This window comes from Bos javanicus, chromosome 27, assembly GCF_032452875.1.
Source record: "Bos javanicus breed banteng chromosome 27, ARS-OSU_banteng_1.0, whole genome shotgun sequence".
Classification (NCBI taxonomy): Eukaryota; Metazoa; Chordata; class Mammalia; order Artiodactyla; family Bovidae; genus Bos; species Bos javanicus.
The window spans coordinates 42096465-42122599 of NC_083894.1; the positions used below are offsets into that span (position 1 = coordinate 42096465).

At 48.2% G+C, this 26135-nt stretch overlaps 1 long non-coding RNA gene across 3 annotated transcripts; it reads right to left on the minus strand.

Annotated features, from left to right (window-relative positions):
• Positions 1 to 4245: 4245 nt before the first annotated feature.
• LOC133240098 (uncharacterized) lies at positions 4246 to 24005 on the minus strand. Of its 3 annotated transcripts, XR_009734107.1 has the most exons (5): positions 22885 to 24005; positions 13315 to 18451; positions 9277 to 9323; positions 6412 to 8603; positions 4246 to 4683 (listed from the first exon to the last, which is right to left on the minus strand). It is a non-coding gene; the product is annotated as an uncharacterized LOC133240098 (long non-coding RNA). The 3 variants fall into 3 exon arrangements; XR_009734106.1 differs by lacking the exons at positions 4246 to 4683; positions 6412 to 8603; positions 9277 to 9323 and adding an exon at positions 12098 to 12185 and having other exon boundaries at positions 22885 to 23462; XR_009734105.1 differs by lacking the exons at positions 4246 to 4683; positions 6412 to 8603; positions 9277 to 9323 and adding an exon at positions 12098 to 12185 and having other exon boundaries at positions 13315 to 13450; positions 22885 to 23103.
• Between the last annotated feature and the right edge of the window lie 2130 nt (positions 24006 to 26135).

Below are 26135 nucleotides of genomic sequence, written 5' to 3' on the forward strand. Positions count from 1 at the left end.
ATTCATCACAACTCTTAGTTGTGACATGCGGAATCTAGTTTCCTGACCGGGGACTGAACCCAGGTCCCCTGACTGGGAGTGTGGAGTCTTAGCCACTGGACCACCAGGGACGTCCCCGGAGTACACTTGGTTAACAGCACTGTGTTAGCGTCAGGTATACAGAAAGTGCTTCCGTTGTACGTATATTAATGCGTGCCTGCATGCGTGCTAAGTCACTTCAATCATGTCTGACTCTTTGCGATCTTAAAGACTATATCCTGCCAGGCTCCTCTGTCCTTGGGATTCTCCAGGCAAGAATACTGGAGTGGGTTGCCATGCCTTCCTCCAGGGGATCTTCCTGACCTGGGGATCGAACCTGTGTCTCTTATGTCTCCTTCACTGGCAGACAGTTCTTTACCACCAGCGCCACCTGGGAAGCCCTCATAATTAATGCATCTATGTATCCTTTCTTCATTCTTCAGGAATGAAGGACCAGAGAAGGCTTTCTACCTGGGGCGTGGTGTGACCGGGCCTGCAGTTTTGCAAGTCATGCTGCAGATTAGGGCCTGTGTCAGGGTGGATTAGGAGGCCAAAGCGGGTGTGTGTGGGCAGACTGGTCCGTGGAAAGCCTGGTGTGGTGTGGGTGGGGAGAGAGGAAGGGGCTGTCACAGGCTCAGTGACACAAGAAGAATCGGCAGGAAGTGAGGCTCCGTGGAGGGGAAGTAATCAAGATCACAATCTGGGTGGCTTCGCTCTCCCTTCCTCTCCTGGGTCCCTCAGGACGCTGCTGGGGAAAGCCACGGTTTCAAAGGAGGAGGTGATGCTCACCGTCAGCAAGGCTTGCAGCCTGAAGCCGCTCTTCCCCTTGCAACCCATGCAGCTCTGACATGCACTGCAGTTTACACTTTAACATCTCTGATGCTAGGATACATCAAATGACCCATGGCATGCTGGAGTTTAATTGGTGTTTGTTATGGGCTAAATTATGTCCCATACAGTTCTTCTGTTTAAGCCCTAACCCCCAGCACCTCGGAATATGTCTGTATTTGTATTCCTAAGGTGCGGCGGGAGGAGTTTGGGGTTAGCAGACCCAAACTGTTATACGTAGAATGGATAAACAACCGGGTCCCTCAGTATAGCACAGGGAACTATCAACTTCCTGTGATAAACCAGAGTGGAAAAGGATACATATGTAACTGAGCCACCTTACCCTGCAGCAGAAACTAACAGGTGATAAATCGACTTCAATAAAAAACAATGTGTCTGTATTTGCAGGTAAGGCCTCTAAAGAGGTAATGAAGTTGGAACTTCCCCGGTGGTCCAGTGGTTAAGATTCCGAGCTTGCAGATGCAGGGGGTATGGGTCTGAGTCCTGGTCGGGGAAATAGGATTCCACATGCCGTCTGGCCAAAAAGCAAAAGAACAGATAAACGGATGGGGTAATGCTTGTACCATATGTTAAAAAGTCACATCTGTACACATCAGAGCAGAAAACCAAATACATAATAAAGAGATCTTAAAAAAAAAAAAAAAGAAGTGACAAAGTTAAAAATAAAGCCTTCAGGGTGGGTCTTGCTCTGATATGACTGGTGCTTCTTATAACAAGAGGAGATTCAGACACAGACACGTAGCAAAGCCCAAGCCTGTGGAGGCACGGGGAGAAGTCGGCCATCTGCGAACAAGGAGTGAGGCCTGCAGAAGAGCCCAGCTGACACCTTGATCTTGAACCTCCAGCCTCAGGACTGGGAGACAGTAGGGCTGTTGTTTAAGCCACCTGGTCTGTGGTTCTTGGTGACGGCAGCCTTCGCATTTGAATACAGTGGGCTTTTTCTTTCTCAACGGTGCGTGGCATAGTGGTGGATCTTAACACTGATGCGGGCTAAGCGTCCTGGAGTCTATGAACTCGTGTGCATCATCGTTTTCCCTTTTGTTACTTACGGTCCTCACTCATGTGTGCATGACTCTGACCAAGGTCACTATACCATTTATCACCCTCCTTGGGATGATTTTAAAAGTGGAAAGGGAGCTTCTATTAGTAATGATTCAGGGACTACACGGGGGTAGCCTGGCATGTCCTGGGCGGATATGGACCCCAGTCCCCTCCACTCTCCCTGGAGGGTGTTAGAAGGAAAGCGTGGCACTTACCCCAGGGGGACCTCATCCCCGCGTGCCAGAGCCCAGGCCACCGCCTGCCCGACAACAGCACAGATGATGCCGCCCACCGAGACAGAGGAGCCAGGAGTTCCTCACTTGCTCAGACAGCCCTGGATTCAGGGTGGATCTCTTTAAAAAGGCCGGAAAAGGTATCTTCATGTCATAACTGGTTAAGCTCTCCGTCTCAGGCGTGTCTTTCTCAACTGGTCTGCTACAAGGTGGGAAATTCCCATGGCGCTTCCTTTTTCGAGTTCACGCATCACGGAGTCTTATAAAAACGCGAAAGCAAAAATTACCCTTGAAAAGTGACAGCTTATTCAGCGATTAAACCATAACTTCTGTGAGCTAATTAGGAAAAACCGTTGACTGAGCACCAACTACGTGTTTTATATACATCGTCTCACTGGACTTTTCACAGTGAACCCAGTGGGGTGAATGACATGCCTCCATTTTCCACAGCAGGAAGCTAGCACTGCAAGCGCTCTGGGGCCTGTTCAGGGCCACGCAGCTGGAAGGCGGGGCCAGGATTCGCAGGGGGTCCTTGACTCTGATGCTGAGTTTTTTCTGCTCTGCTGTCTGCGTTCTTTCTCCCTTCTGTCAGCTACAAATTGGAGCTTGCCAAGGGCATTTGCCTCCCGCCTCTGCTGAGATTGAACCCTGAGCTGCTGCAGCTGCTGACCTTCGACACCCCCTGAGGGGAATTCAGGGTGGAGAGTGAGGCACCCTGTGCCCCAGGGAAACTGGTGGGACAGGTCTTCAGATGGTTAGATATTTTCAGGAACTGATTTCAGGATCCCAGTCCTTGCATCTCTTCATACCTAGAAAGGCACTAAATCCCTTTGTGGTGACATCAGCTCCTCGTGACTAGCAGAAAACCTTTCGTAACGTAAGCTCTTGATTGCACTGAACTCCCCCTTCACCGAAATCCTACATACCGACCTTCCCCTACAACCTCTTTGGAGCGGACTGTCAGGGCTTTCTGAGGTGCTGTCTCCCAGGCTGCAGTCCTCGCTTTGCCCCCAATAAAGCTTAACTTGCGACTCTCACATTGTGCACCTTTTTAGTTGACATTTCCTTCTTTTTAAAAATTGTATTTATTTTTTTATTGGAGTATAGTTGACTTACAACATTGTGTTAGTTTCAGGTGTACAGCATAGCAACTCAGAGTACATATATATATATATATTCTTTTTCAGATTCTTTTTCCTTGTAGATTATTACCAAATCCTGAGCCGAGCTCCCTGTGCTATACTCCAGGTCCTGTTGATTATCCATTTTATGTACAGTAGAGTGCATCTGTTCATCCCAAACTCCTCATCTATCCCTCCTCCCCTTTCCGCTGTGTTATCCATAAGTTTGTTTTCTATGTCTGTGAGTCTGTTTCTGTTTTGTAAATAAGTTCATTAGCACCACTTTTTTAGATCCCACCTAAAAGCGATACATTTTATTTGTCTTTCTGTGTCTGGCTTAGTCACTAAGTATGATCATCTCTAGGTCCATTCATGTTGCTGAAAATGGCATTCTTTTCTTTCCTTTCTTCCTTAACTAAGTTTTATATGTTTACCCAGCTTGCAAATGTTTTCCGTGTTTTTCAGATGCAGCATTTCATAACGAATAAGGACTGGGAGGAGAGACAGAGAACCGAATGGAATGGGCTGGATGTGGGAGGTGGGAGGACTTGATTTCTGGTTCTGCTGGGTGGTGGCCCCGAGTTTCCGGTGCTGCGTGTCCTAGACCCTCATTCCAACTCTATTAGTTGGTAGCGACAGGCAAATAGCACCCACATTTCGCCTTTATTTCAGCAGGCAAGTATCTTATAGTTAACGGTTTTAATGTTATTTGGGTAAAAGGCACTCAGAGTACGAATCAGTCACTAACATTGCTTCACCTTCTAAAACTGGACAGGATTGCTTATTTTTTTCTTATGTCAACGCTCTAGCGAAAAAATGTATTTGACTTAAGCAAAAAAGATCACTCTAACACATTTTCAAAGTTACAGGTGCTGATAATAAAGTGCTAGGGTGGAAATCAAAACAGATACCTGGAAATCAAAATAAGGATTTTTCTTGAGGAAAATATGGGCTTTTCTATATTTCTCTGCCTTTGTGACTTTGTGAGGGTTTAAGCCCAGGACATGGCTTGCCAGATGGCGCTGATCCACTGCTCTGAACAGGTAAGGGAGGAGCTAAGACATACACAAGCTTTTGCAACAAAAATCAGGTAATCAGAATATCAAAAGATTTTGCTGTTGCTCAGTCGCTAAGTCGTGTCCAACTCTTTGCAAAGACATTGACTGCAGCACACCAGGCTTCCCTGTCCTTCACCATCTCCTGGAGTTTGCTCAAACTCACGTCCATTGAGTCAACAATGCTATCTAACCATCTCATCCTCTGCCTCTCCCTTCTCCTTTTGTCTTCCCAGCATCAGGGTCTTTTCCAATGAGTCGGCTCTTCGCAGCAGGTGGCCAAAGTACTGGAGCTTCAGCTTCAACATCAGTCCTTCCAATGAATATTCAGGGTTGATTTCCTTTAGGACTGATTACAAAAGATTTCTGTTAAAGAAAACCAGATAACCCAAGTTAATGAAGTCAGAGCTTTTCTAGCTCTGGAAAGATGCAGGAGTCTGGGCTCACTGAAATCACTCTTCGATATGCACCTTAGCTATCTAGGGCCAGAATCCTGTTTCTCTCTGTCGTGAATCCCCTCAGGGTGCACAGCTGGGGAAAGGCGGCGGGCAACTGCAGTGGCTATGGGCTTGAGGGCTGCATCATCTTTTGTCCGTATCACCCTCAATTTGCTGCCACTGGAAACTTGAAAAAACAAACAAAAGATTAGGAATCTGGGCGAATGGCAAAGCCACAAGATTCTGCCATCTGCCTTTCTTCCCCTCCAGCTATCACCATGACTACGCACACCCAAACAGCGTGCCCAGGCTCAGAAACGTGGTCCTCCCCTTCTGGCCCGCCTCACGAGAAATGTGGTCCTCCCCTTCTGGCCCTCGTCACGAGAAATGTGGTCCTCCCCTTCTGGCCCTCCTCACGAGAAATGTGGTCCTCCCCTTCTGGCCCGCCTCACGGCTTTGACATGAAGTCCTTGGCATCAGACCAGCCAGCCTTTGTCCGAAGCCCCAGGTACAGGTGCACACTGACCCCCTGAGACAGTGGCTCCTGGCGCTGGGGAAGGCAGCATGGGGTCCTCAGGAGACGAGGGTTTCCCCAGTCTGGAGTGATGGGTAGGGAGGAGGAGGAGTGGGTGGTGAGAAGGGGGTAGGGGCCTCTGCATCTGGGCCCCATGGGACCTGCGTGTACTCCGGGGGCAGCAAGCAAGGCCCCTTCCCCTCACCTCCAGCTCCAGCTGTGGATGCAATCGCAGCCGGGAACTGGTGGGAAACAAACACAGCTCACTTGAAAAAGTCAAAGTGTGTCAGCCGCTCAGTTGTGTCCTACTCTTTGCTACATCACGGAGTAGAGTCCGCCAGGATCCCCATCCATGGAATTCTCCAGACAAGAACATTGGAGTGGGTAGCCATTCCCTCCTCCAGGGGTCTTCCCGATCCAGACATGGAACCCTGGTCTCCCGCATTGCAGGTAGATTCTTTACCGTCTGAGCCACCAGGGAAGCCCCAATTTATAGAAGATTCACTAATCTCTGATTTAAGTTTCCACTCTCCCTAGAGTGCTGGAACCTGAACCTGAATCAGTTTTGGCCTTCCTGAGGGCCACAGGCAGCCTGCAAGGCACAGTGGGGGGTTCCCAGGGGCCGCCTCTCCTGGTCACCCCTGGTACCCCCAGGTACAGAGCTGTACCCCCAGCAACCCGGGTCCTGTGCTGGGCAGGGGAAGCTCAATCTGCCGTGTCTGTGACATGTCAGGGGCATGAACCTCAGAGACACGCAGGAGGACCCCCCCCCAAGTCTGACCCCCTGTGTGGGCCCCAGGGAAGCTGGTGCCCACCCGACTCGGGTCTCTCAGGCCTCTTCCGGCTCCTGCTAGGAGGCAGGCAGGCGGCTTCTCGCTCCAGCGCCCCCGCCCACAGATCTCTGCTGTTTCCAGCTGCAGGAATTTCCTTTCCTCAAGGATCAGCTGGAACATGTCGCTCCTACAGACGTTTTGCTGGCTCCTGGAGGTGAAGCAGGGAACGCTCCTGCTCTGGGGCACCGCCCTCTGCTGCGGGCCAGGAGCTGGTGCTGGGGGGTGGGAGGGGGGCAGGGAAGCCCGGACTAGGAACGGGTAAAGAGGACCCCTCAGAAGGGCTCCCCCGCTCCCACGTGATGAAACTCACTGGTTTCCTTCTGCTCCAAGGGCTGGGCACCCAGGAAGCTGGGACTGCGTCTGCATCTCTGCGTGTATCCTTGGTGAATTTCGGACGAAGTAAACCAGGGTCTGGTGCCTTATATGGGAAACCCTGAATCCCAGAGGGCTCCCAACTGCACCCTCGCTGCCGGAGGGGACCGGGGGAGTGGGGAGGGGCCGGTTCTGGGGAGGAAGGGATGGAGTGGGGAAGGGAGCCGTTCTCGGGGAGCCCCACGTAAGGAGGGGTCATCGGAACCATCATGAATCTGCATCTATTTATGAGCTTGGTGACAGTTTTATTACATGGAGGATAGGAAATTCCAGTGGGACGCCAGTTCTCCAGAGGAGAGGTCCCAGAATTGTCCACTGAAAACCAAGCGAGTGAATGAGTGAAAACGTGCTCCAATTCCAGTCCTTCAAGACCTGTGAGCAGCAGCAGCATTCGCTTGTATTCTTTAGGTAGTTGGGTCAGCAGGATCACAGTTCTCTGCATCTACTTAAATATAAACCACAGTGAGACAGAATCAACGCCAAATTAAAACCGAGCGACTAAATATAACTCAGATACCAAGTATCTTTGCTTTCATCTGGGAAGACAGCCAAATGACACATGTTTGGATTTATTTATTTTTTTTAAGGGGAAACAAATTAATTACTTGGTAAATATAGTTTGCTAGGCCAGATTGCTCGGAACGTGAGAGAAAAAGATAAAGAATGGTTGCTAGTGATTCCAGCAAAGTCTATTATTTAAAAGCTGGTTACTTTCGCACAAGGGGCAAATATTTGCCTTTTTATGTTGGCCTTAAACGTATTGATGTATTTGAATAAAGATTAGGCTGACAATTAATCAGTATCAACATCTAAGGTTTACTTGAAGCTGGAATTAACTGGAGTCAGTAAACTCTGCCACAGAGTCAAAAGCCCGAGCCTTATCAAAATGACGGAAAGGTTTGGGGTTTGCAGCATTGATGGGCCTTTCTTGTCTGTGTTTGTTGTCAGCCTCTGAGCTAGCTGAGTGAGTGGCTCTGCTCAGGGACCCCACTGTCTGATTCTTGCCTTTGGTGTTTCTGACCTATTTAAGGAGAGCAAATTTCTGGCCTGAGACTGCTACCCTGAGTTCTCCTGAAATACCCCTTCAAAGTTTATTCTCCAGCAGCAGGATGGCGAGTGCCCGCTTGGGACTGGCATACTGGTAGACCAAGATCCCTTTTCCCAGGCACCCACCAAGGGAGGGTGGTCACTAGGGAAGGAGAGAAGGGATGAGCCACAGGACCCTTGCATGTACCACTGCTCCCTACTCACTCTACAGACCCGCGAACAGGTAAGTAGAGCGCAGGGGCCCCTTACTCCTGAGGCTTCCAACCCCGTCTTCCCGAGCCCCTCCCTCTCGGCTTCCTCAGAACCCCTGTTTCCTAAGATATTAACAGATGCCACCCCTTGCCCCCTCAGGGAGGGGTTCTGTGGTTGAAGGGTGCTTGAAACAAATTTAAACAACTGTTTTTCTCTCTTGCAAGAATTCTCAGAACCTTTAATATATTTGTTTACGTCGAGAATCTCTTAAGAGGAAAAGACGTGACCTGTGACATTTAGAAATTTTCGTGATTTTCTACGCATGTGTTTTCCCTCGAAAGGGTTTACAGCAGAGCTGGTAAGAAGCAGGTCACCGGGTGACACGCAGTTTGTTTCACAAACTGGGGAGCCTGCTAGAGCAGTTCCAGTTGCCCAGAAACAGGCCAGTTCCTTGCGGGGAATGGTGGAATGGGGAGTCGAGGAAAAGGGGGCCCGGGACCCGCTTTGAAGTGATGATCCTTTCTAGCTGCCCTAGCTGCCCTTGCTGCCCGTTGCCAGTTATTTCCAGCGGATCCTTCTTGTAACTTGGGAGGCTGGAGAAGCCGGCCGGATACGTCAGGGCAGGAAGCTGGGCTGCCAGAGGCCAAGCCCAAGTGTGAGTGCCTCCCGAAACCCTGCCCTGCGGCCCCTCACCTGCCTCTGAGGGGTGGGAGGCATCCACGGGGCCATTGAACGTGGTCCTGGGAGAACCCACGAGGCCCCTGGGACTGGGCAGTTCAGGATGTGCTGCGTCAATCCCACTCCGGTGAACAGAGGAAAGTCAGGCCGTCGGGCCTACTCCCTGGGACCCAGGAGCATCTAGAGACGGCGTGATGGTGGAGAGCAGCTGGTCTGGGGACAGAGAAAGAAGGCGACACCACTTTAAGAAGTGTCCTTGTCTCAGCTAAAGCCCGTTAGCTGAAAGGAGACAGGTGAATTAGTAGCTGAGTCCTCAGGTTTCTCAGCACTCACGGATCAGCTCTGAGAAGAGCCATAGGGTCTGATGAAGTTATTTTTAAGGCTTCGCCATGGGGAGTCTCCTTCGAGGCACAGATGACTCAGAAGTGGGCCCTGTGTACAGATTTTATTAGATAACCTCCAAGGCTTATTTTTACAAAGTAGAACGTAGCACTTTGCATTTGCAAAGCAATTAATAGTGCACATATTAGTTAATTAATAGTGCACATATTAGTTCAGAGCCCATTTTGGGTTCAAGAGCAACATTTTGGTACTTAAAAATTAATAGCAATGTCACAAAGGGCTTATAAAAAGAGATGGATTACCCCAATTCTGTATAATGCTACGCTTTTATTTGTCATTACTTTAATTACTTAGATATTATTTTATATGTTTTCATTATTTTAAAGTGCCTTGGGAGTATGAAAGATGTCTCACAGATAATGTATTCCACTTTAGCCCGAACAGCCTAATCATAAGTAGCTGTAGATTAATGCATTTATCACTTAAAATTTCGTTTTAATGTTCTGTAAGCAAGTGAAATGGACGTCTCAGAGAAGACGGATACCTCACATGCCATGGAATTCCTCCTCAGAGAATAGATTACGAACAGTCCTGGGGAAGGAAAAAAAAGAAAACAGTAGAAAGAGTTGTACAGAAGCTGACAAACCCCAGTTAAGAGCCAGCGCTGAGAAAATAGCGCACATCCTTTGGAAATGGAATATTTATTCTCCACTAAAGTGGGTCTTCCAATTTCCACACGTTCACGTTCTTCTCTATTTCCTGCCAGGTGAGCTGGGGTGACTGTCCTGCAGACGTGGCTGCTGTGGTTTTCCCTCAGCAGGCAAACTCCAGATAAACGTGACTCATGGTCACGGATCCCTCCTTGAGGGTTTTTAAAAATAACCTACAGCTGCTATTTTTAGCCAACCTGCCAGCCCGCAGGCCTGAGGCTCCCTCTTTCACAGAAAGTAATTAACGATCTCTAATCCCTCAGGAGAGGGAGACACTGAAGATCCTGATACGGAAACAAAAAATCCGCTGTCTTCACCCATGGACACAAAGCCGGCCACCCTCCTGCCGGCCCTGGTTGAGGCTCAGACTCATGGAGAAAAGCAAACAGTTTTAAACTTCTGAAAGAGGTGTTATAAATGGGGGAGGGGTGGGGGGGGATGAAGCAAAAGGTTCAAAAGCAGCTGCATCCTCTCTTTTCAACCAAGACTTTCCCCCCTGACTCCAGCTCATTTGTTATTCAATTTCACTTCCCACTCGATGCTAAAGGTTTGAAAGCTTTTGGCAGGTCTCCGTGGAGTCATTTAAGCGCTCTAATAGAAAGACCAGAAGGGCAAATTATACAAATTCATTCTGAGTCAAACACTCTTATTTTAGAAAATAAGAAAATCTGTGGTTTCAGAAGACAGAATATGGACCAGTGAGACCGTGTTGTGCAGGATGGCCTGGCAGTGCACGAAGGCTGTTGGGCCAAGTGGACAAGTCCCCGGGTCTGGAGCTCCGGCGGGACCCTGGTGTCACACCCCATCAACCCAGTCACCCTCTTGGCTGCGGTGGACCTGTCTCTCTGCATGCACCAGTGCCCAGCAAGGTTCCGTAAGATGTTACAGAAACGTTTGCAGGCTTGACTCTTTGAAGTTGATGGTAAGCAAACTTCCTATTTGTGACACAAGTTAAATGTGTTCAGTAGATGGAACTCCTGGGGATTTCCCTGGTGGTCAGGGGCTAAGACTCCTCACTCCCAATGCAGGGGGCCTGGGTTCAATTCCTGGTCAGGGAACTAGACCCTACATGCCAACTGAGACCAGATGTAGCCAAATACATAAATAAATATTTTAAAAAAATAGATGGAACTCCTTATGAATACTTGTTTTTCTTAACATGACACTTTAACAGTTATTTTCTCTTTAGCTCCTGATTGTTTCTCTAGAGTCTCGCTCTTCCTAAATTCCTTTTTGTTGTTTTGTAGAGTACAATCTCCAGCGATCCTTTTAAACGGGTCCTGTGAATGGTATCTTTTCTGAGTTCTCACTTGTCTGAAATGCCTCCATTTTTTCTTACACGCCTGCATGCGGAGTCGCTTCAGTGTGTCCGTCTCAATGTGACCCCAGGGACTGTAGCCCACCAGGGTCCTCTGCCCACGGGATTCTCCAGGCAGGAATGCTAGAGTGGGTTACCATGCCCTCCTTCAGGGGATCTTCCCAACCCAGGGATCGAACCTGTGTCTCCTGCATCTCCTGCATTGGCTGGTGGGTTCTTTACCACTGTGCCACCTGGGAAGCCCATCTTTTCCCTACGAGAATATTTTCACTTGAAATCGATGTTCATAAGTCTTTTCCATTAGAATTTTAAAGATGCAGCTTCATTGTCTTCTCGCATCAGCTGTTATTGATGAGAAGTGTGAGGTCAAGGTGATACTCCTTCCCCCCACCCGCCATACAGTGTTTTATTTTTATTAAAAAAAATCATCTGCTTTTTCCTTTTTCCTCAGGGAGATCAAGGCTTTGTCCCTAGTATTCTGAAATCTCACCACAATGTCACCACTAAGCACATGGCATCTTTTCTTTCTCCTATTTTGGTCTTTGGGGCACTGTTGTTCAGAGGACTCGTGCATTTCATTAACTCTGGACATTTTTCTTCTTTTGAGATATTTGATCCCATTTATCCACTCTGTCCTCCTTCTGAAACGTGTTCAGGTGGACGTGGGAAGCACGTGACAGTCTCTTCCACGTTCCCAACTTTTCTTTCACGCTTTTCATCTCGTTTCGGGGAATTCCTTAGTTCAGTCTTCCTGCTTTTTGGCCAGTCCTTGTAGGTAGTAGGTGCTCAGTAAATGTTTGTTGAGCTGAAATGAATTGCACCGCTTGGGGTGCGGGGAAGGGGATCCAACATGTGTGAAGCCTAGAGCTGGATGGCCTTGTAACAAAGGCAACTAAAAATAAAGCACATTGTGGGAGGACAATGAATGTGCGCTGATTTCCCGGGGCAGAGATCACCTACTGGCTAATCTCTGAATACCAAGAAACGCTGAGAGATTTGGGGAGGGGCCAAACACATGTCTGGCCCCTCCCCAAACGTTCTATAATTCTGGCAACAGGACAGTGATTGATCAGAACCAAATAAAAGTGCTCTTCTGACTCCATGGACACTCCACTGCTAATTCCGCCCAAGTCCCACCCCTCCTGTGGTTGGCCTGGTCTGAGTTCTGCCATTTAACGTTGTAAGAAAGATGATACCAACTTGGAAAAAAGCCAACAGTATATCCTTTATTTAAAAATTAATTTTTATTGTATTATAGTGCATGCGTGCTCAGTCGCTTCAGTTGTGTCCAACTCTCTGTGACTCTATAGACTGTAGCCCACCAGGCTCCTCTGTCCGTAGGATTCTCCAAGCAAGAATACTGGAATGGATTGCCATGCCCTCATCCAGGGGATCTTCCAAGCCCAGGAATTGAACCCGCGTCTCCTGCATTGCAAATGGATTCTTTACTCACTGAGCCACCTGGGAAGCCCATTGGAATATAGTGGATTTACAATATTGTGTAAGTTTCAAGTGTACAGCAAAATGAGTCAGACATATATATATGTGTGTGTGTGTGTATATATATACTTTTTAAGATGCTTTTCCCATGTAGGTAATTACAGAGTATTGAGTAGAAAAATAAATTATTTGTACCATTGTTTTAGATTCTATATATAAGCGATAATGGTGTATCCTTTCAATATTCCATTGTCTAGAGGTCCTGTGAGGGGTTATTGAATTCTTTAGGGCTGCACCAGCCCACTGCCACTGGTGGCTTTCTATTTAAACTTTAATTACAATCCACTAGTATTCAAAATTCAGTTTCTCAGCCATAGTGGCGACATTTCAAGTAGCCCATGTGGCTACTGGGCTGGACAGCCAGATACGGAATATGCCATCACTGCAGAAAGTTCTATTGGATAACGATGGTCTAAGGGATGAACTTTGCTTAATTTTCCATTCACTACTGAACTTGTGAGTCACATGCTAACTTGAACATGCTTGTCCAAATAGATTTCCGTCTGTAGGAAACGACAACCCCCAAGGTTCCAGTTTTATTTTCCCGTGAGACATGAACCGTTCGGTTCATCTCTAAGTTAGCAAAGTTCTTTCACGCACCTTAGCTAACTGACTAGGTAAACCTCTGTTTCTCAAATTTTCCTTTGAAAGAACTCATTCTCCTGCTGGCTCCATCATTAACAGGCTTAGTGGATTGAATGGTGGCAGGTGAAGGCCCTGTCCCAAGGCCACAGGTGTAACCCTGTACCAAGGTCATCTCCGGCACTGACCAAGCTCCATAGCAACCGTTGCCATGAGCCCCCCAACCCCATATTAGGTAAAAATAGCCACCCTGTGACCCACGCTATAGCCCCCTAGCCCATCGCCTAATACCATCCTTCCAGCAGGAGTTTTCTTTGTCTTGCGGCTATAAAAGAAATTGGCTCCAACCCCCCAAAGCGTTGACTCTCCCTTGAAGCTGCCTGCTGTTCTAACAGCGTCTCCCGCTCTGATAAACTATTCTCCTCTCATTCTGCCTCATGTCTGGAAATTCTTTTCCAGCCCACATACAGACCTGGGTTCCTCGCATGGGCCTTTAATCCAGTGATGAGGGGGGCTTCCCTGGCCGTACAGAGATGAAGACTCCAAGCTTCTACTGCAGGGGCGCGGTTTCAATCCCTGGTTGAAGAGCTTGAGAGTCCTCATGTGGCCTGTTGCAGCAAAAAAAGAAAAAGAGAAAAAGAAAGAAATCCAGGAATGAGTGGCGCTGCGGAGGACAGGCGAGACTGGGAGGAAGGCTCTCCTTTAGAGGCTGGATGTGGGGGCAGGTGGTGCCACACTGCGGACCCTCACTGGGCCTTCTGGCCCCCAAAACTGGGGAGAACACCTTCATACTGGTTTAAACCATCTGCTAAGTGGTAATTTGTTACATTAACCCTAGAAAACTAATACAATCAGTTCAACAGAGGTCTGGTATATGCTCATTTTATATTTCTACCTGAGTCATACTATTTCAAAAAATAGTTAATTTCCTTATTTTTGGTTGTGCTGGGTCTTTGGTGCTGCTCATGCGTGTCGGTTGCCTGGAGTGGGGCTGCTCTCCACTTGCGGGGCTCAGGTTTCCTATCCGTGTCTCTCGTTGCAGAGCTCAGGCTCTGGGGCACAGGCTTCAGGAGATGGGCCGTGGGCTTAGTTGTTCCAGGGCGTGTGGGATCTTCCCAGACCTGGGATCAAACCGGTGTCCCCTGCATTGTCAGGTGGATTCGTAACCACTGGCCCACCAGCGACCTCCGAGAGACACGCTTTTAACTAAAAAAAAAAAGAATGTCTTTTGAGATTTGCATTTCTATTCAAGCTCTGCTCTTCCGTTGTCTCATCTTCCTATCCTTCTTTGTTGCCTTCCTGTCCCCGGCAGGGACCGAGACCAGACCACCTGCCCTAGCCCCGGAGGAAGACCTAGCCCGTTGGCAGGGGAGGAGGAGGACTAGCCCCGGAGGAGGACCTAGCCCTGGAGGAGGACTAGCCCAGGAGGAGGACTAGCCCTGGAGGAGAACCTAGCCCTGGAGGAGGACTAGCCCTGGAGGAGGACTAGCCCTGGAGGAGAACCTAGCCCATTGGCAGGGGAGGAGGAGGCGCCTGGTGTGGGAGCACAGACTCTGCAATGAGCCTCCAGGGTCAGCCGCAGCGCAGCCATGAGCCGCGGTGCCCTGAGCGAGGACTGTGTTCTCCCTGGTCCTCGGTTGCCTCATCTGTAAAATGGGGGAACAGAGTAACCACCTCTCAGGACTTTTAATCTCTGCATGATGGACACGGAGTCGTGCACGCAGGCCCGAGGGAACTCACTGATACCGTACCGTGTGCTCCAACTCCACATGGAACAGTGACTTCATCATTGTCCCCTGAAAGGACAACCGTAGCGCACTGTCTTCTCGGGTGTTAGGGCGTTCACCTGTTGTGCCAACGGTCTCTGCTTCCCAGCTCGGTCTCCCCGGGAAGTGAACTCAGAGGCTTCGTGAACAGCTGTTTATCAGGGAGCACCCTCGGGACCTGCAGCTGCAGGAGGAGTGAGAGGCGTCATCAGGTGCCCTCTGCCGCCCTTGGTTCCTGCGTGGGGCCGCCCTGGCAGGGCCCCGGTGGCAGTGGCTCCCCGTTGTGGCAGCCACGCCCGGCTGCCTGCCCCCTTCCTGGCAGCTGGGTGGCTGGGGTGGTGGCACTGCGTCCCTTCCTTCGATGACGATCCCCCAGCAGGGTGCGGTCAGGCCTCAGGGTCCAGGGTGAGCCACCTGCTTCCGCCTCTCTGTCCCCCTGCACCCCCTACCCCTCCCTCCTCTTTTTCCAGGTTGCCCTTGGTGCCAACCCAACAAGAAATGGGAGGGAAGCTGAGGGAAGGGGGAGCCAGGGTGCCTTTGCCCGGGGCGGTGAAGGGGTGGGGCGTGTTTCCTCTCTGCAGCAGGGTGGCGGGCTGCCTTTCCATAACCAAGGAGGTGCTCTTTAAAAGCTCGAATTCCAAAGGGATTAGGCCTGTCTGGGGAAAGGAATAAAAGGAATCTACTTCTGTAAACACAAAACAAAGATCAGAATGAGGGTTTAAAAGTAATGCTCTGCTAAGCTGAGGAAAGGCCAGGAAGACCATGCGGTGAGCTGGAAGGGGGTTCCCTTCGGACCCAAGACAGAGAAACGGTGAGGCCAGTGTCGGATGTGGGGCCGGGCAGGTGGCAGCGATGGAGAGAGCATCTGGTGAGTGCCTCCTCCTCGGGCAGCGCACGCCTTCCCTCTCCTCGCTGGAAGCCACCGGTTTGCTCTTGGTGGCTCTACGCCTGCTTCTTATTTGCTACTTTCACTGTTTTGTTGCTGTGAGACCACACAGTGTTTGTCTCTTTCTGTCTGACCTACTTGACTTAGCATGATGCCCTCTGAGTCCATCCAGGTTGCTTCAAGGGGCAAAGTGTGGTTCTTTTTTTAAGACTCACTAATACTCCATTGTCGGAGAAGGCAATGACAACCCACTCCAGTCCTCTTGCCTGGAAAATCCCATGGATGGAGGAGCCTGGTGGGCGGCAGTCCATGGGGTCCCACAGAGTCGGACACAACTGAGCGACTTCACTTTCACTTTTCACTTTCCTGCGTTGGAGAAGGCAATGGCACCCACTCCAGTACTCTTGCCTGGAAAATCCCATGGACGGAGGAGCCTGGTGGGCTGCAGTCCATGGGCTCGCACAGAGTCGGACACGACTGAGCGACTTGGCAGCAGCAGCAGTGCTCCATTGTACGGGCTTCCCTGGTACCTCGGATGGTAAAGAATCCACCTGCAATCTAGGAGACTCAGGTTCGATCCCTGGGTCGGGAAGATCTCCTGGAAAAGGAAGTGGCAACCCACTCCAGTGTTCTTGCCTGGAGAATTCTATGGACAGAGGAGCCTTGCGGGCTACAGTCCACGGGGTCGAAACAAGCAGGACACGACTGAGCAACTGAGCACGCGACCAGCACTCCTTTGTGTATGTATATATTCCGTACCTTCTTTATCCACTCATCTCAATCATCGTTTTATTTTTTTAAATTTCATTTTCTTTCTTTTTGGCCGCACTGGGTCTCTGCTGCTTCGAGGGCTGTCTCCACTTGTGGTGAGCAGGGGCCACTCCCCGTGGTGGTGGGCAGGCTTTTCAGGGCGGTGGCCTCTCGGTGCCGAGCGCGGGCTCTTGAGCACGCAGGCTTCGGGAACTGCAGCACACGGCCTCCCTACTTGTGGCGGTGGGGATCTGTTGCCCCGCAGCGTGTGGGGTCTTCCCAGGCTGGGCACTGAGCCCGTGTCCCCTCCACTGGCAGGTGGACTCTTAACCACTGGACCCCCAGGGAAGGCCCCTAAGCATTGTTTTAAAAGAAAATAAAAACCTACCAAGGTGTAAGCAGTCTGTCTCTATGGACTTGCCCGTATCAGCAGGATGATCCGACCCCCAGCTCTCCCCAGACAGAACAGACACACGGAGCACGTTTACAGAGAGCCGACACTGCGACCCACAGGCGTGTGTGCTGAGGGTCTTCTCCAGCAAGGAGGACACTCGGCTGGGTGTTGAACTCCTGTGGTCGTCACGACAGGAGCCCATGCTAGTCCGCTAGGGGCTGGAAGCAAGCCACGTCTCTATCAATGTCCCGAGCTGCCTTCCCATCGGACAGCCACTTGGGGAAGGGCGTCCCGCCTCCTGGGCCCGCAGGGACCGTTACTGCACCCCTGTGGGCTGCGTGCAACATGCTCAGTGGGTCTCTGCACATGTGTCTTTTCTTCAGCCTGACATGCATGCTTAGTCGTGTCCAACTCTTTGCAACCTCATAGACTGTAGCCCACCAGGCTCCTCTGTCCATGGAATTCTCTAGGCGAGAATACTGGAGTGGGTAGCTATTCCTTTCTCCAGGGGATCTTCCCAACCCAGGAATCAAACCCCAGTCTCCCGTAACAGCAGGCAGATTCTTTCCCATCTGAGCCACCAGGGGGAAGGATATGGTGGGACTTGATGTCTGACTCTTCTGGACAAATAACCACACTTGCCAGGACTGGGCTCTTCCAGTCCTTAGGATGGTCCCCCACCCGGGAGAGGCCTAAAGGAAGCAAGCATTCTTAAGAGAGCCGAGAACAACGTCAGACCAGATCTTGCAAGGCCAGTCGTGACCTTCACGTCTTGCCAAATGCAGAGACAGGCTGACCGCCGCCCCCAGCATTCCTGCTCCGCTCACTCCTCACTTCCTCTTTGTTTGCCCCTATTTTTAACTGGGCACATTGTGACCCAGAGTGAAGTACCGATTTGTCAGCTGTGTCCTTGTGATTTGCCTCTGGCAATGTGATGCAGTCTGTGGGACTTCCCAGAAGGCGGTCTAAAGGGAACTGACTTGGCAGGGTGGCGTCTCCTTTTGCATTTACTTCTCTTCTTCTGGCAGCCTGTCTGGGACCCCGAGGCAACCCTGAGGATGGAGGCCAGGTGCAGGGCTGCAGTTCCAGAATGCATATGGAGTCCACATCCCACCAGCTTCGAATGACTGCCTTTGTGGAAGGAAGAACTAGGCTTCTAGCATGTCTAAGCCATTCTTATTTTGTTCTGTTTCATGCAGCTGAATCTCACCCTCATGGATCCGTAAGACAAGGTCTCCCTTTTCTCCTTCTTTCACTGATAGTCATCCATGGAGCAGCCTTGGCCTGTCCATTCTTCATCCTAGAATTCACTGAGGCCAGCGGGCTGGGAGGACCTGCTCTCAGGCATATTTGCGCTTGTAGGAGGACACCAGGAAAAGCAACACTTCTCCCCAGAGAAGCGCTGTGGCACCACCGGAAGTAAAATTTGGAATCCTGTAACTTGCCCCTGTAGATCCGGACACATGTAGGGACTTTTGTCCTTCAGTCGCTCAATTGTGTCCAATTCTTTGCAACCCCATGGACTGCAGCACACCAGGCCTCCCTGTCCATCACCAACTCCTGGAGCTTACTCAAACTCATGTGCATCGAGTCAGTGATGCCATCCAACCGTCTCATCCTCTGTCGTCCGCTTCTTCTCTTGCCTTCAATCTTTCCCAGCATCAGGGTCTTTTCTAATGAGTCGGCTCTTCGAATCAGGTGGACAAAGTACTGGAGTTTCGGCTTCAGCATCAGTTCCTCCAGTGAATATAGAGGATTGATTTAAGGATGTATCAAGTGCGTCTTCTGATCTTCAGTGGCCCCAAGCAAGCACCTGGCCACAGGAGTGAGAGGAGAAATAAAAGTTAACTAGTTACAGGTTTTCGTTTTTTTGGCTGACTTCATGTTTTTTTTTTTTTTTCACTTTTTATTGGAGTATAGTTGACTTATAATGTTATTTGCTTCAGGTGTGCAGCAAAGAAGTCTACTTTTTATACATACATATGTACTTCCCTGGTAGCTCAGATGGTAAAGTGTCTGCCTACAATGCGGGAGACCCAGGTTCAATCCCTGGATCGGGAAGATCCTCTGGAGAAGGAAATGGCAGCCCACTCCAGTTTTCTTGCCTGGAAAAACCCATGGACAGAGGAGCATGGTAGGCTACAGTCCATGGGGTCGCAAAGAGTCAGACACCACTGAGCGACATCACTTTCATGTACATATATATATATATATATTTCATGGGTAGCAAGGAGATTAAACCAATCAATCCTAAAGGAAATCAATCCTGAATATTCATTGGAAGGACTGATGCTGAAGCTGAAGCTCCAATACTTTGGCCACCTGATTTGAAGAGCTGACTCACTGGAAAAGACCCTGATGCTGGGAAAGATTGAGGGCATGAGAAGGGGGCAACAGAGGGTGAGATGGTTGGATGGCATCACCGACTCAATGGACATGAGTTTGACTAAGCTCCGGGAGTTGGAGATGGACAGGGAGGTCTGGCGTGCTGCAGTCCATGCATTCGCAGAGAGTTGGACATGACTGAGAGACTGAACAACAACAACTATATATATATATTTCATATTATTTTCCCTTACAGGTTATTACAAAGTATTGAATATAGCTCCTGTGGTATACAGTAGGTCTTTGTTGATCATCTATTTTATATACTGTATTGTGTATATGTTAATCTCAATCTCCTAATTTAGCCCCCTACCCCTAACTATTTATGTTTGAGATCCCGGCAAATGTGTTTGGAAAGACTGTAAATTTATGGCTCATTGGAAGGTGTCATTATGCACATTAATTTTCTCTAGGCTTTGGAAAGCAATTTCAAAGGAAAATTATATTTTCTAACTTATATGTAGGTTCACAAAACAACTATATCTCATATGAAACATTTCTAAAAATGCTGGTCATCTCTAGCACAATTACATAAAAGTTTGAACTTTTCTCTTAACAGTTGAATGGTTGGCAGAATTAGTAAGAAATAAGGAAATTGCTTTTGAAAACAGAAGTTGAAAGTTCTTTGATTTAGGAGCGATTAGAGAAATTTATTTGCTGAGAAGTGTCGTATAACTATAATAAAAGTCATTATTCCTCCAAATACTGTAATTTGTATACAACACTTGGGCTGATTTATGAAACATTTTTGTTCCCTATGAACCATGAGTGTTTTACAAAAAAAGTATGTATATTGAATTTTTTGATAGCTTTGTTTTTACCCATGACATCATTGTCTCCACAGTAAACTAACATATTTTCCAAAAAGTCACACATACTCACTGCAGCAATCACTTACTGTTTCTCTCACAATCAGTCTCATGTAGGGCTGAAAGGGTTTAAGAGTATTCTAGATGATTCTAACTTTAAAAATGAATGATTAAGAAATCTTGTCTGGGGACTCCCTGGTGGCCCAGTAGTTAAGACTTTGCCTTCCAATGCAGAGTGTGAGGGTCAGATAGCTGGTTGGAAGCTAAGATCCCACATGCCTTGTGGCCAAAAACCAAAACATAAAACGGGAGCAATATTGTAGCAAATTCAATAAAGACTTAAAAACAAGAGAAAGAAGTCTCATCTGATTCACTGTACTTCTAACCACCTCTGAGTAAGACCATGGAAATTTCATCACGAATCTTTAGAGATCTGTGGAAACATATGTGCCTACACCTTTTTCCTCTGCACTGCTTGTTTAGTTAACTTCTCATGCTTGCTGCATTGATAAAAGTCAAGTTTCTCTGTGGTTGGTATCTGGGAACTAATTTTGATAAAATCGGATGAACAATGATACCATCAGATGAACACGTCAACTCTGGGAAGGCAGCGTTTTTGCCTTGTGCTGCACCTGGCTCTCTACTTTTGTAGGTCACTGAGACCTTCCTTCTAAGTGGACATCTTCCATCTGAAGGATGTGTGTCAGTCACTCAGTTGTGTCCCGCCCTTTGCAACCCCACAGACTGTAGCCCAGCAGGCTCCTCTGTCCATGGAATTAATTCTCCAGGCAAGAATACTGGAGTGGGTTGCCATGCCCTTCTCCAGGGGATCTTTTCAACCCAGGGATTGAACTATGGTATTCCCCCCTGCACGCTGGTTCTTTACCATCTGAGCCCCTAGAGGAACATAAAGAAAGGGACAGAGGAAAGAACTCTGACAGAACGCTAGGTAGAACCTCTTGCATCGGTGTTAGGTGATGTACATTCGGCTCTCCCTATTTATTTACTAGACAGTTGATATGGTTTCCTGTTGAACTGGAGGTTTCTTGCAGTTAATGTCCGTTAGGAAAGGAGGAGTAATAACAAGTTAAATACCTCAAAGAAATGTTGCACATTCAATGAGAGTTGCCTAAGAGAAGGCTGGAAATGTAATTTTGTCTGTGATATCTGCCTTCTCGCAGGTAGGTCCCTTCAGTTCTGTGAGCTGGCATGCTTAGTGTCTGATCCAAAGTACAAGACAAATATGACGTTCACCTTCAATTGCTTAATCCTATAAACGAGCCTGGAGTGTGAACATAAATGTCATGACTTTTGTTATGATCACAGATGAATAGGCTTGGCTGGACTTCGGCAGCTCGTGTTTGAGAGCAGTTCTTAGACTGAGCCAAAGCCCACCCCTGGGGACTCCCCCCCCCCCAGCTCTGGTCAGTGTGGCAGCTCTGAGGTCTTGGGTCGTCAGCACCACCATACCCCTATTTGGACTGGCAAAACTGGCAAGACTGGCAGACTGAGTGCCAATGATCACAATGTCGCTCCCAACAAACACATTCTGCCTGGCTCATTGCTGCCTTTCAAAAACGTCATTTGTTGTTTCTGTTTGATTGCACTGGTACTTTACAGGAATAAGACATGATACATGAATATATTCTCTTTGTAAAAACTAAAATATGTGAACTCAACACACCATTAATTGACTGGATACCCTGACAGCTATGGGCTTCCCAGGCGGCTCAGTGGTAAAGAACTTGCCTGCTGGTGCAGGAGACGTGACTTTGATCCCTGGGTTGGGAAGATTCCCCCAGAGGAGGAAATGGCAACCCACTCCAGTATTCTTGCAGGTAAAATCCCATGGACAGAAGAGCCTGGCTATAGACCATGGGGTCTCCAGGTGGACACAACTGAGCGACTGAGCACGAGCACACACACACACCCCTCTAGACTACTTCATCCAACGACCGCAGAATACACATTTTTTTCCAAAGCTCACTTGGAGCAGACACCAATATCTGCCACGTTTTGCCCTGAAAATACACCTTGCCAAATTTAAACAAATGGAAGCCACATGATGTTTGCTCCCAGACCACAGTGGAATTACATTAGAGATCAGCAACAGAAAAAGAGCTGGAAAATTCCCAAATATTTAGGGATTAAACAACACACTTCTAAGTGACATGTAGGTCAAAGAAGCGATCTCAAGAGAAATTTCAAAGAAATACAACTTATCAAGTTGTGTGGAATCCAGCAAAAGCCGTGCTTAGAAGAAAATGTATAGCATTGAATGCATATATTAGAAAAGAAGACGATTTAAAATCCGTTATATAAGCTTCTGTTTTAGGAAAACAGAAGAAAGACAAGTTAAATCCAAAGTTAGCCAAAGAAAAGAAATAACAAAAATTAGAGCAGAAATCAATTAAATTAAAAAAAGGAAATCAATAGAGAAAATCAATGAAGCCAGAAGCTGGTTCTTTGAAAAGATCAAAAAAAAAAAAAAAAAATCATAAGTTTCTAATCAGGCTAACAAAGACAGAGAGAGAGGAAGCACACAAATTACTAATGTGAGAAATGAAACATCACTACAGATCTCATGGACACTAAAAGACAGAGAATAGTATGAACAACTCTATGCCGGCAAGTTAGATAACCTGGATGAAATCAATCAGTTCCTTGAAACAGGCAACTTGCCAAAACTCACACAAGAAGAAATAGACACTCTGAACAGGCTTATATTTACTAAAGACATTGAATCAACAATTCTGTTTGCTTCCAAAACAGAAAGCATCAGGCCCAGATAGTTCTCTGATGATTTCTACCAAATATATAAGAACGAAATTATTACAATTCTCTACTATTTTTTCCGTAAGATCAAAGTAGAGGTAATACTTTGAGTTAATACTAACTCATTCTGGGAGGCCAATATTATTGTAATACCAAAAACAGACAAAGACTTTACAGGAAAAGAAGACTACAGATGAATGTCTCTTATGCACAGACATAAAAATCCTCAACAAATATTAGTAAATTGTATCAACAATTGCACCCAAGGATTACATACCATGACAAAGTGGAGTTTATCCCAGGTAAGCAAGGCTGGTTCAACAACAGAAAATCAGTGAATGTCACCCATCACATCAACATGATCAATAAGATGCAGAAAAAGTATTTGGCAAAATTCAAAATGAAACTCTCAATAAATAAGGAACAGAAGAGAACTTCCTCAACTTGATAAAAAATATCTATAAAAAACTCTGCAGCCAGATGCTGCAACTAGAGAAAACCTTAGCACGGCAGTGAAGACCCAGCACAGCTGAAAAAAGAATTAAAGAAAAGAAAAGGAACAAGGCAAGGATGTTTGCTCTCTCACTCCTTTTGAATGTTGTACTCCTTAAAATACATATAGCCGATGTTTCTTCCTCATCTTCTGTCCAGGAGAGGCTGATGCTGTCTGAAGCCATGGGCCTGTCTTTATCAGGTGTCCTGAGGATAGAGCTGCTCTGAGGATTGTCCCATGAACACCCTCGTTCCATTTCGAGTTTTGACCCATGTCTGATTACATGTCTTCATTCTTGTCATCTTCCAGGCCTTTCCTTTCACCATCTTGCACTCTGCAAGGGCTGGGTAGGCCTCCTCCGCCTCCTCCCCTTCCCCAAGCCACACCCGCCCTGCAGCACTCAGGGGTGTGCTGGGCCTTCCAAGCCCTTCTCAGCTCTACCTGCCCACAGCGCCGACCTTCTAAGGATGGAGGGGCCTAGCTGAGCCCTCCAGCAGCCACAGCGGTTTTCAGATGCTGGAAGACCGCCTCTGACTTGGACCAAATGTGGCAGACGGGACACCCGCCTGAACTCTGCCCTCTCCCACAGCCTGCTAAATGACAGCAAATTAAAAACAGCGATACAACCCATAAGGCCAAAGAAGACGAGAGAGGGGATGGCAGAGATGAGCCACAACAATGAAATTTTAGACAAGCAAAAGGAAAAATGATAACTACTTCTGCAGAACTGGGAAACTGAAACCTACTTCTTACAAACGAGGGGCATGTTGGCTTGGCAGAACTCTAGAATTCTAGTCTCAGGGTCGGAGGGTCAAGGTCCTCTAAATCCTGGTGTGTGGGGTGGGGCTACACCCGCGGTTGACTGAAAGTTTAGCTGGTGAGCAATTGGACACCCAGATTACCTTCGCTACCCAGCCAGCCAACTACCCTTCCTGTGTTAGTGACCTATTGCCGTGTAATAAGTCGCCTGGCGATGTAGTGACCTAGAACAGAAGTTGATGGTTATTACCTCGCCATCAAGAATTCTGGAAGGGCTCAGCTGTGTGTTCTGGCTGAAGGTTGCTCATGAGGTCTGACTGCTGATAGGAGCTGGAGGTGCCCCCTCGAAGATGGCTCCCTTCCGTGGTGTCTGTTGGAAAGAGGACTTGGCTCTTCTCCACAGACTTCCCATGGGCCGCCGGACTCTGTGCACAGAATGGCAGTGAGTGGTACCAGACAGCAGGCTGGGAGCTGCCGTGTCTCTCCTGACCTAGTCCTGGAAGTCACACTCCATCACTTCTGCTGTATCACGTTGGTGACCCAGGCTGCTCTAGCCACCTTGGGAGGGACCTACGTAGGAGGTGCCAGTACCAGGGAGTGCCAATCGCTGGGTACTGTTTTGAAGGCTGCTCACACTTCAGTGTGCACACAGACACCCAGACCACCAGACATTCAAGGGAACAAAGAGAGAGAGCAAAAAGAGAAACAAAGGAATTCAGAGAAGACAATATGCAGGGAGCAGAAGAAACTTAAAAAAAAAAAAAGGAACTAAATCTTCAGGGAGAGAAGTTAATCTATCCCAACCGTGAAACAAGTCTAGGATGCGATACCAATGATAGTGAAAATCATAGCAAGGACCTCACAGGGTCTCCCCGCCCAACATTCATGGAGGTCCGTACAATGGAGCAGACCTTCTCCTTAACAGGACTATGCTGTATTAGCGCTTTTAATCCTGCAAAGAGCCACCCAGAAGGTAGCGTCTGTGACTATGCTTGTTTTATAGAGGAGGCACTAGGTCACTTCTCCAAGGCACAGTCGGTAAGCAGAAAAGTCCAGGGACTTTCCTGGCAGTTCAGTGGTTAAGATTCCGAGCTCCCACTGCAGGGGGCGTGGGTTTGACGTAATCCCTGGTTGGGGAACTAAGGCCCCACAGACTGAGCTGCGCTAGAGCTGAGCCCTGAGCCAGAACTGAGAGAGGGCGTGAGCTGCTAGCAGATCCTTCACTAGAGAAGGAAGGAGCTTGGTTCCAGAAGCAGGTGCGGTTGAGAGCGACTCAGCCTTGCCTTAGCCGCAGGGAGGGGCGGCTTGTAGCAGGGGCTGAGCCTGTCTGCCTGCTGTTCCTGCCATGGGGGGCAGGCTGCAGCGTGGGGGGTCAGAGTCCAAGGGGCAGCTCAGAACAGGCCCAGTGCCCTGCCCACTGCCCTGCTGAACCCACACCCCGGTTCTTGGTACACCCCGCTGGAATCCCTGGAGGAAAATCAGAAGTTTATAGACGTTAGGAGCTGGACTCTGGCAGTCACGGCTACACCATGGCCTCCCTTGATGACCCCTGTTCTCTTCTTTTTAATTTTAATTTTATATTTATGTTGGAGTATAGTTGATTTACAGAGTTGTGTTAATTTTAGGTGTACAGCAATATGGTTCAGTTATACATATACACACATCTATTCTTTTTCAAATTCTTTTCCCATTTAGGTTATTATAGAATAGCAAGCAGAGTTCCCTGTGCTATACAGCAGGTCCTTGTTTATTATTATTTTATATTTAGTAATGTGTACATGTTAACTCCAAATTTCCAATTGATCCCCCCCCTTTCCCCTTTAGTAACCATAAGTTTGTTTTCTGCATTGGTGACTCTGTTTCTGTTTTGTGTATAAGTTCATTTGTATCATTTTAAGATCCTGCATATAAGTGGTGTCATGTGAAATTTGCCTTTGACTTACTTCACTTAGTATGATAATCTCCAGATCCACCCATGTTGCTGCCAGTGGCATAATTTCATTCTTTTTAATGGCTAGTGGCACAGTTGGTTAGCCTGTGGTACGTATATTACCGCTGTTCTAGACCATAATGATACGGTGACCATTTAGTGGTCCCTTAGTCAAGTCACTCTAAACCTTTGCCAAAGCTCTGTTTCAGGGATAAGGAAACAGTGGTTCAGAGAGACTTTTCCCGGGCTTCCTGGCTGCTAAGTGGCAAAGTGGGGTCAGAGCTCAGGTGGCACGAGTGGTGAAGACCCGCCTGCCAGCGCAGGAGGCACAGAGACGTGGGCTCGA